Below are 18,124 nucleotides of genomic sequence, written 5' to 3' on the forward strand. Positions count from 1 at the left end.
GTCAGTTTAAGAACTATAGCAAACATTAAAAAAGTCTGTCAGCACAGAATGACTGTTCATACCAAGTACAGGTGCTTGGTGCATCATGGCGTGGAAAAAATGTAAGTGCACCTTCCTACCTGTTTTCCCTTCATATTAGGCCTGCACATCATATGGCATTGCATTCATGTATTGAAGGTGGTTCTGGTGCTGTATTCATGTACTGATCGTGGTTTTGGTACTGTATTCATGTATGGATGTTGGTTCTGATGCTGCATTCATGTACTGATGTTGGTTCTGATGCTTCATTTATGTACTGATGATGGTTCTGATCTTGACATAATGTGATTCATGCTATGTGTAACTTAAAAATCCTCAAAATTTAAAGATTTGAGATTATGAAGAGGATTTGCTGAGTTCCTGCTCCAAGAAATCAGTTTAAGTTAGCATGTGTTCACACAGATTTTTTTTCGGAGCAGTATCCTACTCAAATACTCAAAACTTGGTTCTGGTGAAGTTTTAATATACTGATGGTGGTTCTGGTGATGTATTTGTAAGAACCCCTTTAAATTTTTGTGGTGCTTGAAAAAATGTTGAGCATCCCTGTTCTATCTTCTCCCTTCTTTGACTCTATGAAGCCAGGGCAGTCCATCAAAGAGGGGGTGGGGAGAGAGCAAAAACAAGCATATGGGAAGGTGTATTTAAATTATTGGCACTGCCATAAAGAACTGAGCTGCAGTATTTAGCTTGATCAGTCATTCTGAGCTGATGGAGTCCCTTTAAGAAAGAATTGACACAAGTGTAAGTAAATCCTTGGATTAAAGAGGTTGGCCACATTATGATTTTGTGTCATCTACTTATAGGGGTTGTGCCAAGTCTATAAGTTATGGATAGAGGATAACTTTCCAAATTGCTGGGGGCCTGAGTGCTCGGACTCCCACCAATCCAAGAACCACAACTTTGAAGAACCCTGGGTGAATAGATTGATGGTTGATTTTGTGCGCTGCTGCTCTATTCATTCTTATTGAGAGTTCCAAAGACCAACCGAATGCTACGTTCAGCTATCACTAGTGGTTCCATTAAAGGGGACTTTAAAAAAAAGGGCATGTAGTTGCTAACAGAGACAACTACCTGTCTGTTGTTCCAGATGTCAGTCATTGACCACTTCTGTTAGAGATTCAGCTATTCCCGGTCTACAGAGCAGCAGTTTCTCTTCCTGTTGACAGGGTGGGACAACTGGTGTCATGCTGATTTACAGCCTGCTCTCCACTGCATAATTAGGGGAAGCCAGATGTCAATCAGCATGACACCAGTAGTCCCTCCCTGTTAACAGGAGGAGAAACTGCTGCTCAGTTGACAAGGAGTAGTAGAACCTCTGGCAGGAGCGGTCACTGACCGATGGCGGGTACTACAGACAGGTAGTTGCATCTGTTAGAAACTACATGCCTTTTTTAAAGTCCTGGATATCCCCTTTGTGGGGAAGCAGGGGGCGGGAAGGGGGGGGGTGATGGGTGCCCAATTCTGCTAGCCGTAACCACATGGACCATTGATCGTCCTGCCTAATGCCCGCTCTCCTGTTATCGTGGGCATAACGCTACTCAGACAACACAGGGTGAGGGTAAAATAGTATGCAATGCTTTATTGAACAACAAAACAGGCAGATAACAAATAGAACAGTTCCAGCAAAATTCCCCAAGATAGTGCACATTACAGAGTCTCACCTTTCCACTGAGCAGCCTTGATAATGGAAGATATTGATTTTACATCAGAGCTCCCAGGGTCAGCTACCCCACCTGTGGTACACACACAGAGAGGAGGTAATGATTATCGTAGGAAGATGACAGTCCATTGAGTCCTTACAAGGTCCAAGGCCAGTTGACATGAAGAGTCACAACCTGGCTTATCCGACCATCTCCATGGACCTCAGGCAACCAGCAGGTCCCAATCCTGGCTTTCTCCAAACATATCCATGGTTCAACGATGGTCAATGGAGCAGATCTTTATCCTTCCAACTGGAGCCACAAACCCCTAGCTTGGTTCCTGTAGCATGATAGATCTGTGTCCCTGTGATGGTGCCATGATGAATTGGCTGCAGTCCTGTCTCTTGTCCTTTAGGTATTTTGTCAGAATCTCTGTCTGTCTTGCTCTCTCTCAGTCTCTCTATCTCTGAGTCTCTTTATACAGAGGCCTGTAACCTATTTTTAGATTTATCCAGCGTCCTTCAGTCCACCCTCACAGACAAGGGGAAGAATGGCGACAACCAAGTCGCCCCGTTTAAACATGTAATCTATTTGCATAGATTTTCATCCTGTGTTTTAAAAATCAACAAACTATCTGGGCTAGACAATGTATAATTAGCATACCAGTAGACCTCACTATTAATCAAGGATAAGAGCACACTATGTTATGTCAAATATCAGCTTACAAGTCAATATTACAGGCTTACACAAACAAAAGTCTGTTTTCTTGACCAACCAGAAATCAACACTTAAATCCAAAAGCCAACAAACAGATAAAAAGGCAATTCTTCTTGGTTTGCTAAACATAGTCGTCTGGGTAATTAAGATATAATCAGGTTTCTTCACACCCTTTAAGAATAAATAGAGCTGCAATAACCATGATTAACTGTTGCTCCTGTAATAGGGTTACAGCAACAGAGAGGAGACAAAGAGTGCAGCATCTGATTGCTTTTACTCCTGTGCTGAAAAGAAGCACTTCACCTTCTTTTTAAATGGTGTAAATTTCTTTTGGCAGTACAGGGGTTATTCAGCCATGTTGAGAGATCTGGGAGTCTGAGCCAGGGCCGGCGTCAGCACCCGGGCAAGTGCCGGGGCCCTGAGCAGGCAGGGGGCCCACTCGCCGTTGGGGACACTGGCCTGCTATAGTGCCGGCCCCGCGAGTGGACCCCCCGCCTGCTCCGGGCCCCGGCACTTGCGATACTTACCTCTCCCGGTTCCAGCGCTGCAGTGTCTTCCATCCTCTGACTGTGACGTTCAGGTCAGATGGCGCGATGACGGCACCAGTGCGCGCCCTCTGCCTGAGCAGTCGCAGCACAGAGAGCAGGAAGACGCCAACGGTGAGGAGTCCAGAGCAGAGCAGCGTCAAGCAACAAGAGGTGAGTATTTCATTTTTTTTTTTTTTTAATATTTGGAGCAATATATGGGGACCATCAGAATATGGGGCCAATAATATGTGAAGCATCTTATGGGACTAATTATATATGGAACATTTTATATGGCCAATTATATATGAAGCATTATATTGGGCCCATTATACATGGAGCATCTTATGGGGCCAATTATTTTTGGAGCATTATATGGGACCCATTCTGTAAGGAGTATTATATGGGGTCCATTCCGTATGGAGCAATATATGGGACTCAGTATACTGTATGGGGCTGATCATATACTGTATGGAGCATTATATGAGGCCCATTATATATGGAGCAATAGATGGGGCGAATCATATACTGTATGTAGAATTATATGAGGCTCATTATTCTGTATGGAGCATAATATTGGGCTCATTATTCTGTTTGGAGCAATATATGGGGCTCATTATTCTGTATAGAGGACTATGTGGTGCCAATTATACTGTATGGAGCACTATATGGGGCCATTATACTGTATGGGGCAATATATGGGGCTCATTATTCTGTTTGGAGCAATATATGGGGCTCATTATTCTGTTTAGAGGACTAAACTGTCCGGTTTCTGAGCTAATGTAGAATGCACAATAGATATCACTCATGTAATGTAAGAAGTAAGTGAAATCTTTGGCATTGTACTATACCTATATTTCTCTGCCGTATCCGTGCAATGTGAATTGTGGTATGTGTTAAAGGGGCCCATCGAGACTCTTTCGCCCAGGGCCCATGAAAACCTGGAGCCGGCCCTGGTCTGAGCTCTCAGCTGAGCACTGTTAACCACTCCTATCCCCTATATAACCTGGGTCCTGACTCATAAACATTGTCAGAGCAAGCTTTTGCTGCATGGCTGGGAGGATAGTAGCTGGTGGTTATATGAGAAGGCGTTTGGTGGGTTTATCTGTGATTGTTGCTTAGTTTAGTAAGTGTGATAATTTATGTTCCTTCTCCTACTTGGTTTTTCCCCATCCTCTACTCTCCGGTGCATTCCTCTGTTATATGTGAGTGAATATTTGTATGCCTGGTATTTTCCATTTACCCTGTTTGCGTTACCTTGTTTGTCTGGTTGGTGTACAACGGTTGCACAACTACTCCACTCTTCATTGGGTGGGGGAAGAGAACAGACGGAGGGCGGAACCAGGAGATAAGGCAAGGTACAAGGCCCCTGCATCTTCACCTTCAGAATTAACCCAGGGAACAGTGTAAGCTAAGGCGTCCCCTATTGTTAGGAACAGGGAAGGAGCCCATGGTCCCGGGTCAACCGACAAAAGAGTAATGACAGCTCTATTCACACGTAGCTCTTGAGACCTGCTGTTCTCTGGATCAGTGAGGATCCCAGCGGTTGGAAAGTTATCCCCTAACTTACAAACTTGAAACAGACCCTTTTATATATTAGTATTGCAGGTTCTCCTCTGCATTTGATAGTGGAAATTTCCAAACAGCACTCCTTTCCACAGAATGGCTGCTGGTGGAGGAGCATGTGACCAGACCTGTCCATCATGTTCCTCCAATTGAAAAACAGCTGTCACTTTTTTCTTTTTCAATTGCAGGAGGCTGACAGATGGGTCTGGTCACACACTCCTCCTCTAGCAGCAAATTTATGAACAGGGGCGCTGCACTAACAAGTGCAGGAGGGGGACCTGTAATACTTATGTAAATGCCACAAAATCAAGTTCCCTGCACAAAATAAAGAGGAAATCAACAATCCCCTTACTTGAGTGAGGGTCACAAAAAGAGGTCAGTGCTTGACCAAGGCGGTGAACTCACACTCTCAGCTGTTGTTACAGAAATTATAGGGAAATGATTGTTGACTGGTAATGGGCTTTGGCAATAAGTGATCAACTTGATTTCATTTCCCTATAATGTATTTGACAGCCGTTGTCACCAACCCTGACTATCTGTAGTTGACAGTATCTGTGTGTATTAGGACAGATTCACATCACACAGGTGCCTCCAAACACAGGTTGCTACTAAGGGAATGTATTACTTTTATGGGTTTTTTTAAGCAGTCTGAAGCATTTACAAAGGAACTGATATGCCTCAGATGACCCCTTTAAACGTGTTGTGTTATGTAGAGAAACCCCTTTTACAAGAAGCAAGGGGTTTCAAAAGTCCCAATACTTGTGATCAGCTGAGTTACCTATTGTCATGGCAGTAACTCGCATTTGCTCCCAGCGCCATGTTATTCTTCTCTGCTTATCCTCATGTCAGGGAGACACACTGACTTCTCATGCAGCACTTCTAAGGCTGCTTTCACACATCAGGTTTTTTCTTTCAGGCACAATCCGGATCCGTTTTTTTCTTATGCCGGATCAGTTTTTTTCCCATAGAGTTGTATTAGCGCCGGATTGTGCCTGAAGGACATGCGTTTCATCCGTTTTGTGCCGGATCCGTCCCTTCAGGCTTTTTTGCCGGACACAAAAACGTCTCCTGCAACGTTTTTTGTGTCCGGTGAAAAAGCCTGAAGTGACGTTTCCGGCAATAAACGCATGACACTGATGTGTGAATGAACGTTTCCGGCGAGCGAATCCGTTTTTACACATTGAGCATGCCCAGAAGCTTTGCTTTTCATTCTGCCACGAAATCTCTCTCTCTCTAATTAAAAAAGTTACATACAGTGCCTTGCGAAAGTATTCGGCCCCCTGGAACTTTTCAACCTTTTCCCACATATCATGCTTCAAACACATAAATACCAAATGTAAATTTTTAGTGAAGAATCAACAACAAGTGGAACACAATTGTGGAGTTTTGACGAAATGTATTGGTTATTTTACATTTTTGTGGAAAATCAAAAACTGTTCATTCGTTTTGTGCGGTAAACTTTCTGGTAGGAGATGAAGTGTGGTTGTCTACCAAGAACTAACATCTGAAACTTCCTTCCGTTAAGCTGGGTCCCAACTTTACTGGTCCTTATGAGATAAATGAGGTTGTCAATCCAGTTGCCTTTTGTTTATGCTTACCTCAGGCACTTCGTATCCCCAATATGCTCCACAAGTCCCTTCTTAAGTCATTTGTACCTTCCTCTGCTGGGTCTTCACCCCCTCCACCTCCTGTTTTCGGTGGATGGACAAACTGAGTATGAAGTTGATCAGATTGTCGATTCTCAGATGGTTCGCAGTTCACTTCAGTACTTGGTACATTGGAGGGGTTACAGTACTGAGGATCGATCTTGGGTCCAGGCGCAATCAGTCCATGCTGATCAATTGGTTCGGGCTTTTCATGCACGTTTTCCTGGGAAACATGGGGGTCTGGTGTCCCCCTTGAGAGAAGGGTACTGTCATGATCCAGACCGGGTTTTGAGTCTTGTCTCTCCTTTCCCAGTCTGGTCATGTCAGTGGTTAACTTTCTCTGTCTCGTTCTGGTGTTGGGTCTGCTACTTCTATGTGCTGCATCCTGTAGGCAGTGGCAGTTAAATTTCCTGCTTACGGTGTGAATAGCTGGCTCTGGTGAAACCCTGATTTGTCCTGCTGCATTTAGCTGTCTTTGCTCGTGTCTGTTCATTCCTTTCTTCCCACCTCGACTCTGTGTGTCCCTGTGTGTTTGGATTCCCCAATACTTGACCCTGCTTTGGCTCTGACCTGATTCTGTCTCTTCTTTCTGATATTTCTGCCTCAGACAGTTACTGACCTCTTGGCGCTCCTCTAACTCTGTGTCCCTTCAGTACTATGCTACTCTCTGGTATCGACCCGGTTTGTCTGACTATTCTGCTGCCACCTGGTGGTAGCCTCACTGCAGTTCTGCTGGTCTGCTCTGAGCAGGATTTCAGCTCTCTCTCCATTCTGCTGCCATCTAGTGGAGTTTGCATTTTCCTGCAGTGCTGCAGCCTGACAGTTTCTCTATGGGGCAGCTCACATCTGCGATTATTTTCTCATGCTGATCCGGCATGGGAAAAGAATCACAGCATGCTGCGATTGCACCCGAGAATGGGATTGCACGCACCCATTTAAGCGTGTGAAACATCGCACTGCACTCGGATATCACTTGAATGCAGTACAATTCCCACCGACACTGGCAGTAGAGGAGATGGAGAAATTACTTTCTCCGTCTCCTACGCACCTGTGTTCCAATGCTGCCATTCGCGAGAATTGAAGCACAGAGCACTGACACTCGGCTCCCACTTGAGGTAGAGCAGGAGCCGGGTGTCATTACTATATTGCATCCTATACTCTAGCATGAGAGAATCATTGGATATTATATGCTAATGGATCCCTGGCCTATCAGTGTGGTTGGCTGGTGCTCCTCTTTCTTTAGTTTGTAACTGGATCTTTGACTATGGCGTCCGAATCCAGGGCAAACGGGGTGGAAGCTGTAGACTGACCCAGACACATTGGAGGCTTGATTTTACTCACAGTGTGTAGGTTCAACTTGTTATTTACCCATTTTTGGATTAAATTTATTTAATAATTCAGTTTTCATTTAATTTTTAAAATTGTTTCCAAAACAATTGTTGAATTTTGTTTGATTTTTTTCACACTTTCATGGCAATTAGATTTTTTCTCTGCTTTTCACTACATTGTACGGTAAAAAAAAACCCTGTAATTCTCTCAAAGTTATGTTGACAGAAAATTAAAAAAGTTATGACTATTGGAAGAAGGGAATATAAAACTAAACTGCAAAAATGAAAAAATGAAACATTGTCCAATCAGGAAAGGAATAAGGGAGATATCTCACTTACGGTATGTTATTTATAATAATTAATTTCCAGATAGTGAACTATGTATTATATTTATAATTGGACGTTTTTACTTTGTTAATTTCTTTACATAAGTATGACAACTAACTAAGTCTAACTGACCTTCTGTTAAACAAACTTAGAGATATGCAACCATGTAAATCATAGACAGCAATAGACAACATCTGACTCATTAACTTCTATGGGAGAGTTTTCTACTCATTCTCTAAGATTTGTGCAGAGGTCATTGTGCTGAGAGGAGGAGGAGTTGAGCTGTTACCATCATCTATTGTGAATCCTGAGTTATTAAGCATATCATGAAGCTATGGTCAGTGAGTGAAAACTGCAAGATTTCAGTATTTTTAATAAGGATGGAGATATGGAACATTTAAAACATTATTAAGTAAATAAATAAATTAATAAATACTTGATGTAAACTATAGGCCATTTTGTGATGGCAAAAGATAGCTGGCCATACCTGTCAGATAGTTGCTTCAGAAAAAAATGCAAAATTACATTCTGAACAATTACAGTTGTGCTCAAAAGTTTACATACCCCGGCAGAATTTTTGCATTCTTGGCCTTTTTCAGAGAATGTGAATAATAACACCAAAACTTTTTCTTCACTCATGGTTAGTGGTTGGGTGAAGCCAATTATTGTCAAACTACTGTGTTTTCTCTTTTTAAATCATAATGACAACCCAAAAGATCCAAATGACCCTGATCAAAAGTTCCCATACCCTGATGATTTTGGCCTGATAACATGCTCAGAAGTTGACACAAATGGGTTTGAATGGCTACTAAAGGTAACATCCTCACATGTGACATGTTTGCTTGTAATCAGTGTGTGTGCATAAAAGCTGAGTGAGTTTCTGGAATCCAGACAGACTCTTGCATCTTTCATCCAGCCACTGATGTTTCTGGATTGTGAGTCATGGGGAAAGCAAAAGAATTGTCAACGGATCTACGGGAAAAGTTGCAGTGCCTTGCGAAAGTATTCGGCCCCCTAGAACTTTTCAACCTTTTCCCACATATCATGCTTCAAACATAAAGAAACCAAATGTAAATTTTTGGTGAAGAATCAACACAATTGTGAATGTTACGCTGCTTCCTCATACTCACCTGTCCGGCCGGCGCGCTCCCGATGCTTCCTCCTGCTCTCCGTCTTCCAGCTTCTCCGATGCTCGTCCATTCTGCGCTCCACGCATGCGCAGACGCGCTCCTTTCATCGCTGGGGCTTCTGGGAGGTCGTGACCCGGCGGCTCTGCCTCCAATATGGTGGCGCCCGTCGGGTACTTCTTCCCAGCGCCAGCCTTGCTCAGACGCCTTTGCGTCTATTGCGTTCGCTGGCTTACCGCCAGCATCCTCGTAGGTTCCTAGGCTCAGATCCCTGTATCTCTGCTGTTACTCTGACTGTCTTTGTTTGCCGCCTCCTGCTAGTCCTGTGTTCCTGCCTTGTCCTGCCAGTCCTGTGTTCCTGCCGTCTCTTGCTAGTCCTGTCATTCTTCCCGATTCGCTGGTCATGTTGGGGGCAAGAAAACTCACACTGATTTCTCGCCATTACTGGTGGCCTTCGCCTAGCCAAGACGTCCTGGATTTCGTTGCCTCTTGTTCTTCATGTGCTAGAAACAAAGTTCCTCGACAGCTTCCTTCTGGACCACTGCATTCACTTCCTGTGCCCTCGGTTCTCTGGAGTCATATTGCAATGGATTTCATCACCGATTTACCGAAATCTTCTAATTGCACTGTAATTTTGGTGGTGGTAGATAAATTTTTCCAAAATGGCTCACTTCATCTCTCTACCTGGTTTACCTTCAGCTCCTGAGCTAGCAAAGGTCTTTCTTCATCAAGTACTTCGGCATCATGGATTCCCTCAGCATATCGTGTCCGACCGTGGAGTTCAGTTTACCTCTCGTTTCTGGAGAGCTCTTTGTGGACTTAAGAAGGTATCGTTAAATTTTTCTTCTGCATACCATCCTCAGTCTAACAGACAAGTGAAGCATGTGAATCAAATTCTCACATCTTATCTTCGCCATTTTACTAATGCTCATCATGATGACTGGGTGTCTCTTCTTCCTTGGGCTGAATTCGCTTATAATAACCATACTAGTGAATCATCGTCTAACTCTGCTTTTTTTATTGTTTTTGGGCAACATCCTGACATTCCTCTTCCTGTTTCCCCCACCTCAGGTGTACCGGTGGCGGATTCCTTGTCTGTGGACTTCTCCAAAATTTGGCAGGAGGCTAAGGAGGCGCTTCAGAGGACGAGTTACAGAACGAAAAAGTATGCTGACAAAAAGCGTTTAGATGTTCCTCCGTATCGTCCAGGTGACAAGGTCTGGTTATCCTCTCGTTACATTAGACTCAAGATTCCCTCTCAGAAATTAGGTCCACGTTTCATCGGTCCCTTTGAAATTTCTAGCCAAATTAATGATGTAGCTTACAAGTTGAAGTTGCCCACCTCGTTACGTATTCCTAACTCTTTTCATGTTTCACTCCTCAAACCTGCAATTTTTAATCATTTTCATTCTGCTCCGTCACATTCTCATTTACCTATTTCTTCCGATGCTTATTTTGAGGTTAAGGATATTCTTGCTAGGAAAATTGTTAAGGGTAAGACTTTCTACTTTATTGATTGGAAAGGCTTTGGTCCCGAAGAGAGATCCTGGGATCCCCTGGAGAACATCAACGCTCCCATAATCTTGAAAAAATTCCTTTCCAGTTTTAAAGGGAGGGGGGTAAGAGAGGGGGTACTGTTAGGCTGCTTCCTCATACTCACCTGTCCGGCCGGCGCGCTCCCGATGCTTCCTCCTGCTCTCCGTCTTCCAGCTTCTCCGGCGCTTGTCCATTTTGCGCTCCGCGCTTGCGCAGACGTGCTCCTTTTGTCGCTGGGGCTTCTGGGAGGTCGTGACCCGGCGGCTCCGCTTCCAATATGGTGGCGCCCGTCGGGTACTTCTTCCCAGCGCCTGCCCTGCTCAGACGCCTTTGCGTCTATTGCATTCCAAGGCTCAGATCTCTATATCTCTGCTGTTACTCTGACTGTCTTTGTTTTTGTCTTCTGCTAGTCCTGTGTTCCTGCCGCCTCCTGCTAGTCCTGTGTTCCTGTCGTGTCCTGCCAGTCCTGTGTTCCTGCCGTCTCTTGCTAGTCCTGTGTTCCTGCCGTGTCCTGCCAGTCCTGTGTTCCTGCCGTGTCCTGCCAGTCCTGTGTTCCTGCCATATCCTACCAGTCCTGTGTTCCTGCCATGTCCTGCCAATCCTGTATTCCTGCCATTCCTGCCAATCCGGTATTCCTGCCTTCCTGTCTGCCCTGTGTTCCTGCCGTGTCCTGCCAGTCCTGTGGTCCAGCCATCTCCTGCTAGCTCTGCGTTCCTGCCATACCTTGTCAGTCCTGTTTTCCTGCCGTACCCTGCCAGTCCTGAGTCTCCATTGTCTCCATCTGTCGTGTGCTAGCATCTTACCGGTCAGTACCTTGTCTTTGCTGCCTCCATCTGTCCAGTGCCTCCGCCATTCTAGTCTCTTCACTAGTTCCGTCTTCCCTCCGTCTGCCATTCTCTCTGTGTTCTAACTTCAGTCGTCCCTTTGGCTCCGGCATTTGCGGCTTCACCCTCCTTGGGCCTGTCCCTAACGCTCCCTGTACAGGGGGTGGTACCATCTGGTTCACTCGTCCTCGGGGGCTCTGAAGCCGTGACCCAGAGGGTCCACTTCCTTAGTCCTGATAGTGAAGTTGAACGAAATTTATTGGTTATTTTAAATTTTTGCGGAAATTCAAAAACTGAAAAGTGGGGCGTGCAATATTATTCTGCCCCTTTACTTTCAGTGCAGCAAACTCACACTTGGATCTCTGAATGATCCAAAGTTGTCCTAAATGCCTAATGATGATAAATATAAGCCACATGTGTGTAATGAAGTCTCCGTATAAATGCACCTGCTCTGTGATAGTCTCAGGGTTCTGTTTGAAGCACAGAGAGCATCAGGAAGACCAAGAAGCACAACAGGCAGGTCCGTGATACTGTTGTAGAGAAGTTTAAAGCTGGATTTGTATGCAAAATGATTTCCAGAAATTTGAACATCCCAAGGAGCACTGTGCAAGCGATCAAATTGAAATGGAAGGAGTATCATACCACTGCAAATCTACCAAGACCCGGCCATCCCTCTAAACTTTCATCTCAAACAAGGAGAAGACTGATTAGAGATGCAACCAAGAGGCCCATGATCACTCTGGAAGAACTGAAGAGATCTATAGCTGAGGTGGGACAGTCTGTCCATAGGACAACAATCAGTCGTACACTGCACAAATCTGGCCTTTATGGAAGAGTGGCAAGAAGAAAGCCATTTCTCAAAAATATACATGAAAAGTGTCATTTAAAGTTTGCAACAAGCCACCTGGGAGACACACCAAACATGTGGAAGAAGGTGCTCTGATCAGATGAAACCAAAATCGAACTTTTTGGCAGCAATGCCAAACGATATGTTTGGCCTTAAGGCAACACAGCTCATCACCCTGAACACATTATCCCCACTATCAAACATGGTGGTGGCAGCATCATGGTTTGGGCCTGCTTTTCTTCAGCAGGGAGAGGGAAGATGGTTAAAATTGATGGGAAGATGGATGGAGCCAAATACATGACCATTCTTGAAGAAAACCTGTTGGAGTCTGCCAAAGACCTGAGACTTCCAACAAGACAATGATCCCAAACATAAAGCAAAATCTACAATGGAATGGTTCTCAAATAAACATATCCAGGTGTTAGAATGGCCAAGTCAAAATCCACACCTCGATCCAATCAAGAATCTGTGGAAAGAGCTGAAAACTGCTGCTCACAAACAATCTCCATCAAACCTCACTGAGCTCGAGCTGTTTGCCAAGGAAGAATGGGCAAGAATTTAAGTCTCTCGATGTACAAAACTGATAGAGACATACCCCAAGCGACTTGCAGCTGTAATAGTAGCAAAAGGTGGCGCAACAAAGTATTAAGTTAAAGGGGCCGAATAATATTGCACGCCCCACTTTTCAGTTTTTGAATTTCCACAAAAATTTAAAATAACCAATAAATTTCATTCAACTTCACAAATGTGATCCATTTGTTGTTGATTCTTCACCAAAAATTTACATTTTGTATCTTTATGTTTGAAGCATGATATGTGGGAAAAGGTTGAAAAGTTCCAGGGGGCCGAAAACTTTGGCAAGGCACTGTAGTTGAACTGTATAAAATAGCAAAGAGATCCAAAAGGTTTCCATGGAATTAATAATGCCAGTCAGCAGCGTTCAAACTGTGATTAACAAATGGAAAATCAGGGGCTCTGTAAAAACAAAACCATGGTCAGGTAAACCAACAAAAATGTCATCCACAACTGCCAGGAACTTTGTTCGGAATGCAAAGAAAAACCCACAAATAACATCAGCTGAAATACAGGACTCCCTGAAAACTAACGGTGTGGCTGTTTCAGGATGCACAATATGGAGGCACTTGAAGAAAAATGGGCTGCATGGTCAAGTCGCCAAAAGAAAGCCATTACTGCGCAAATGCTACAAAGTATATCGCCTACAATATGCAAAACAGCACAGAGACAAGCCTCAAAACTTCTGGGACAAGGTAACTTGGAGTGATGAGACCAAAATTGAACTTTTTGGCCACAACCATAAATGTTACATTTGGAGAGAAGTCAACAAGGCCTATGATAAAAGGAACATCATTCCTACTGTAAAGCACGGAGGTGGATTGCTGATGTTTTGGGGATGTGTGAGCTACAAAGGCACAGGAAACTTGGCCAAAGTTGAAGAAAAGATGAAAATGTGGCACCCCTAGGGGTATTTGCCACAAAAATAGTTACTGACAGTAAGTACAAATACTAAAATAGCAAGACTGCACTACCACCTCCGGCCAGAAGGGGGAGCTCCAGAGACTCCTCTTGATCCATTCTGGTCTGAGAGAAGAAATGGCAGTTGGGCCAAGGAGCTGAAAGTGAGAGGTCATACAGTTGAATCTCTAACAGCCCTGTGACTGTTACCAGGCCTAAATCACCGGCCTGAGGAGAAGAGGGATAGAGAAAAAGGACATTGTGAGAACCGGGTAGCATTAATCACTACCCAGAACAGGCGCAAAGACGGATACCGGATCCGTGGCTGTATTCATTATATATAATACAGCAACCGGAAAAACGTGAGGTGATATCAGCTTCACTAGGGCCGGACGCAGCAACAGACACAGAGTTCAGCGGTACTCCCAGAGGGGGTAAACCAATAAAAGGACTCGGGTTGCCCGTCGAACCAGGACCCGGAGGGGACAGATTGGGCCGGCAGCCAGTTCACATACAGCAGCAGGGCCACACAGAAATTGCGCACAATAAGAGGCGAAGACCCCGGCAGGGTCAAAGTAACTCAGAGTTCCCATACAGACTCCGGTGACAGGACTGGTTGTAAATCCTTTTATGTTAAAGTAAACTGGTTAAACGTTTCAGTGCCTCAGTCTTTCATTTGGACAATAGCCATCTATCCAGGATCGGGATCGTCACCGCTGGGAGAACCTGCTGCTGATCAAGTAAGTGCCTGTCCCCTCATGATACCCCTTACACTGTGCATTGCCTGAGGCCACAGCACCGGGTCAAGCCACCCGTGACATCCCCCTCAAGAGACAGACTCCATTGGTCCGGTGCTGGGTATCCCGGTCTCCTGGGCGTCACAAAAGCAAATTATCAGCAAATACTGGAGGCAAATTTGCACTCATCAGCCTAGATGCTGCGCATGGGACGTACTTGGACGTTCCAACCTGACAACGATACAAAACACAAGGCCAAGTCAACCTGTCATTGACTACAGCAGAACAAAATGAAGATTCTGGAGTGGCCATCTCAGTCTCCTGACCTCAATATCATTGAGCCACTCTGGGAAGATCACAAGCGCACAGTTCATGCTAGACAGCCCAGGAATTTACAAGAACTGGAGAGTGGGCAGCTTTACCATCTGGGAAAATAAAGAACCTCATCCACAACTACTATAAAAGACTTCATGCTGTCATTGATGTTAGAGAGGGCAATACACGGTATTAAGAATTTTTTTTTTCACAGACATGCTTTCACATATGAGATGTGATAATAATCTTATAACTAGATACACTCATACAAGTTTAATTGTAGTAGACTCGTTGGTTTGGATATTTTTTGTAAGACATTTATATTCACTATTTTTTCAAGTTTGCTTTTGGTATTAATTGCTCAGTTCGGCATTTGCAAGACTCTAACCCACCAATATCTCTGTAATGTCTTTTGAAGTATTTCTTGTGCAGCTTCTTTATGTTTTTAATTTGCATTGCCATGATTTCCTCATGTGTGTTCTATTTCATTAATTAAAGGGAACCTGTCACCCCGAAAATCGCGGGTGAGGTAAGCCCACCGGCATCAGGAGCTTATCTACAGCATTCTGTAATGCTGTAGATAAGCCCCCGATGTTACCTAAAAGAGGAGAAAAATACGTTATATTATACTCACCCAGGGGCGGTCCCGCTGCTGGTCAGGTCAAACGGGCGTCTCCGGTCCGCTGCGGCGCCTCCCATCTTCATTACAAGACGTCCTCTTCTGATCTTCAGCCACGGCTCCAGCGCAGGCATACTTTGCTCTGCCCTCTTGAGGGCAGAGGATAGTACTGCAGAGCGCAGGTGCCGGAAAGGTCAGAGGTCCGGCGCCTGCGCACTGCAGTACTTTGTCTGCCCTCAACAGGGCAGAGCAAAGTAGGCCTGCGCCGGAGCCGTGGCTGAAGATCAGAAGAGGACATCTTGTAATGAAGATGGGAGGCGCCGCAGCGGACCGGAGACGCCCGTTAGACCTGACCAGCAGCGGGACCACCCCTGGGTGAGTATAATCTAACATCTTTTTCTCCTCTTTTAGGTAACATCGGGGGCTTATCTACAGCATTACAGAATGCTGTAGATAAGCCCCTGATGCCGGTGGGCTTACCTCACCCGTGATTTTCGGGGTGACAGGTTCCCTTTAAGTAGGAGTATATTTAAATTTTCAGTGGGACATTCTGCCATGTGACCAGTGTTCAAGAACTTCATTGTTCGAAACGTGTATGGTTCTTCTTATACACCACCTCTTATTTTATATTTGCAATGTTGTCTGAGACATCCTAGTTGATGTTGTACCATTTTAAAAAGAATTCTTCCAAATAAAGCCGAATGAAAGATTTTTATCAACACCCTGGTGTGTGAGCTGGATCCATTTTCACACTGTTCATGTAAACTTTTGAGCCCAACTGTATATGCACAGCACACCATAAAATAGGTGCATAGTAGAGATGCACAGAAGATCGAATTCAAGTCATAGTTTACAAAATAAAACTTGCCTGGCATCATTTCCTACACTGCTGAATCATCAGAAAACAGGCTAGCATTATTTTGCATAATCGTCGGGCCTCCCCATAATGCTCTGCAGTTGATATTTATCAGATTATCATATTTTGTACAGTGGTGTTCAGTAGCTGGACCATCACGGATCTAGGGTTTCTAGTGGAGCACAGTTTGAACAGTGTTTTCGATCTACAGAGTCACTGGTTAATTCCTTCTTTTATGTAGAGTGTAAGCTCTTATTGTCAACAGGGTCCTCTCTTTCTCCCTCCTGTAGAGTATAAGCTCTTATGGCCAGCGCAGTCCTCTCTCTCCTGTAGAGTGTAAGCTCTTATGGTCAGTGCAGTTCTCCCCCCTGTAGAGTGTAAGCTCTTATAGTCAGCGGGGTCCTCTCTCTCCTGTAGAGTGTAAGCTCTTATGCTCAGCGCAGTCCTCCCTCCTGTAGAGTGTAAGCTCTTATAGTCAGCACGGTCCTCTCTCCTGTAGAGTGTAAACTCTTATGGTCAGTAGGGTCCTCTCTCTCCTGTAGAGTGTAAACTCTTATGGTCTGTGGGGTCCTCTCTCTCCTGTAGAGTGTAAGCTCTTATAGTCAGCACGGTCCTCTCTCCTGTAGAGTGTAAGCTCTTATGGTCAGTAGGGTCCTCTCTCTCATGTAGAGTGTAAGCTCTTATGGTCAGTAGGGTCCTCTCTCTCCTGTAGAGTGTAAGCTCTTATAGTCAGCACGGTCCTCTCTCCTGTAGAGTGTAAAGGTACCTTCACACATAACGATATTGTTAACGATATCGTTGCTATTTGTGACGTAGCAACGATATCGTTAATGAAATCGTTATGTGTGACAGCGACCAACGATCAGGCCCTTGCTGGGAGATCGTTGGTCGCTGAAGAAAGTCCAGAACTTTATTTGGTCGCTGGACTCCTGCTGACATCGCTGGATCGGCGTGTGTGACACCGATCCAGCGATGTCTTCACTGGTAACCAGGGTAAACATCGGGTAACTAAGCGCAGGGCCGCGCTTAGTAACCCGATGTTTACCCTGGTTACCATGCTAAAAGTAAAAAAAAACAAACACTAGATACTTACCTACAGCCGTCTGTCCTCCAGCGCTGTGCTCTGCACTCCTCCTGTACTGGCTGTGAGCCGGAAAGCAGAGTGGTGACGTCACCGCTCTGCTTTCCGGCTCACAGCCAGTACAGGAGGAGAGCAGAGAAGCAGAGCGCAGCGCTGGAGGACAGACGGCTGTAGGTAAGTATCTAGTGTTTGTTTTTTTTTACTTTTAGCATGGTAACCAGGGTAAACATCGGGTTACTAAGCGCGGCCCTGCGCTTAGTTACCCGATGTTTACCCTGGTTACCGGCATCGTTGGTCGCTGGAGAGCGGTCTGTGTGACAGCTCTCCAGCGACCAAACAGCGACGCTGCAGCGATCCGGATCGTTGTCGGTATCGCTGCAGCGTCGCTTAATGTGAAGGGGCCTTAAGCTCTTATGGTCAGCAGGGTCCTCTCTCTCCTGTAGAGTGTAAGCACTTATGGTCAGCAGGGGTCTCTCTCTCCTGTAGAGTGTAAGCTCATATGGTCAGCAGGGTCCTCTCTCTCCTGTAGAGTGTAAGCTCTTATGGTCAGCGGGGTCCTCCCTCCTGTAGAGTGTAAGCTCTTATGGTCAGCAGGTTCCTCTTTCTCTCCTGTAGACTGTAAGCTCTTATGGTCAGAGGGATCATCCCTCCTGTAGAGTGCAAGCTCTTATGGTCAGTAAGGTTCTCTCGCTCTCTCTACTTACCCATACGTGCATTTTGCAGTTACAAGCTTTACTGTTATGAATTCTGTGGCAGAGCTCTCTCCTGTGGTCACAAGTGGTACTTCGGCTGGTTCTCTCTGTGAGCTTCCGTTGGTGGAGGAAAGTGGTACTGCGGCTTCTGAGTTTCCTTCCTCAGGTGATGTGGTGAAGTCGTTAGTTGCTGCTCTATTTAACTCCACCTAGTGCTTTGATCCTGGCCT

The sequence above is a fragment of the Ranitomeya imitator genome, chromosome 6 (assembly GCF_032444005.1).
Source record: "Ranitomeya imitator isolate aRanImi1 chromosome 6, aRanImi1.pri, whole genome shotgun sequence".
NCBI classification, from domain to species: Eukaryota; Metazoa; Chordata; class Amphibia; order Anura; family Dendrobatidae; genus Ranitomeya; species Ranitomeya imitator.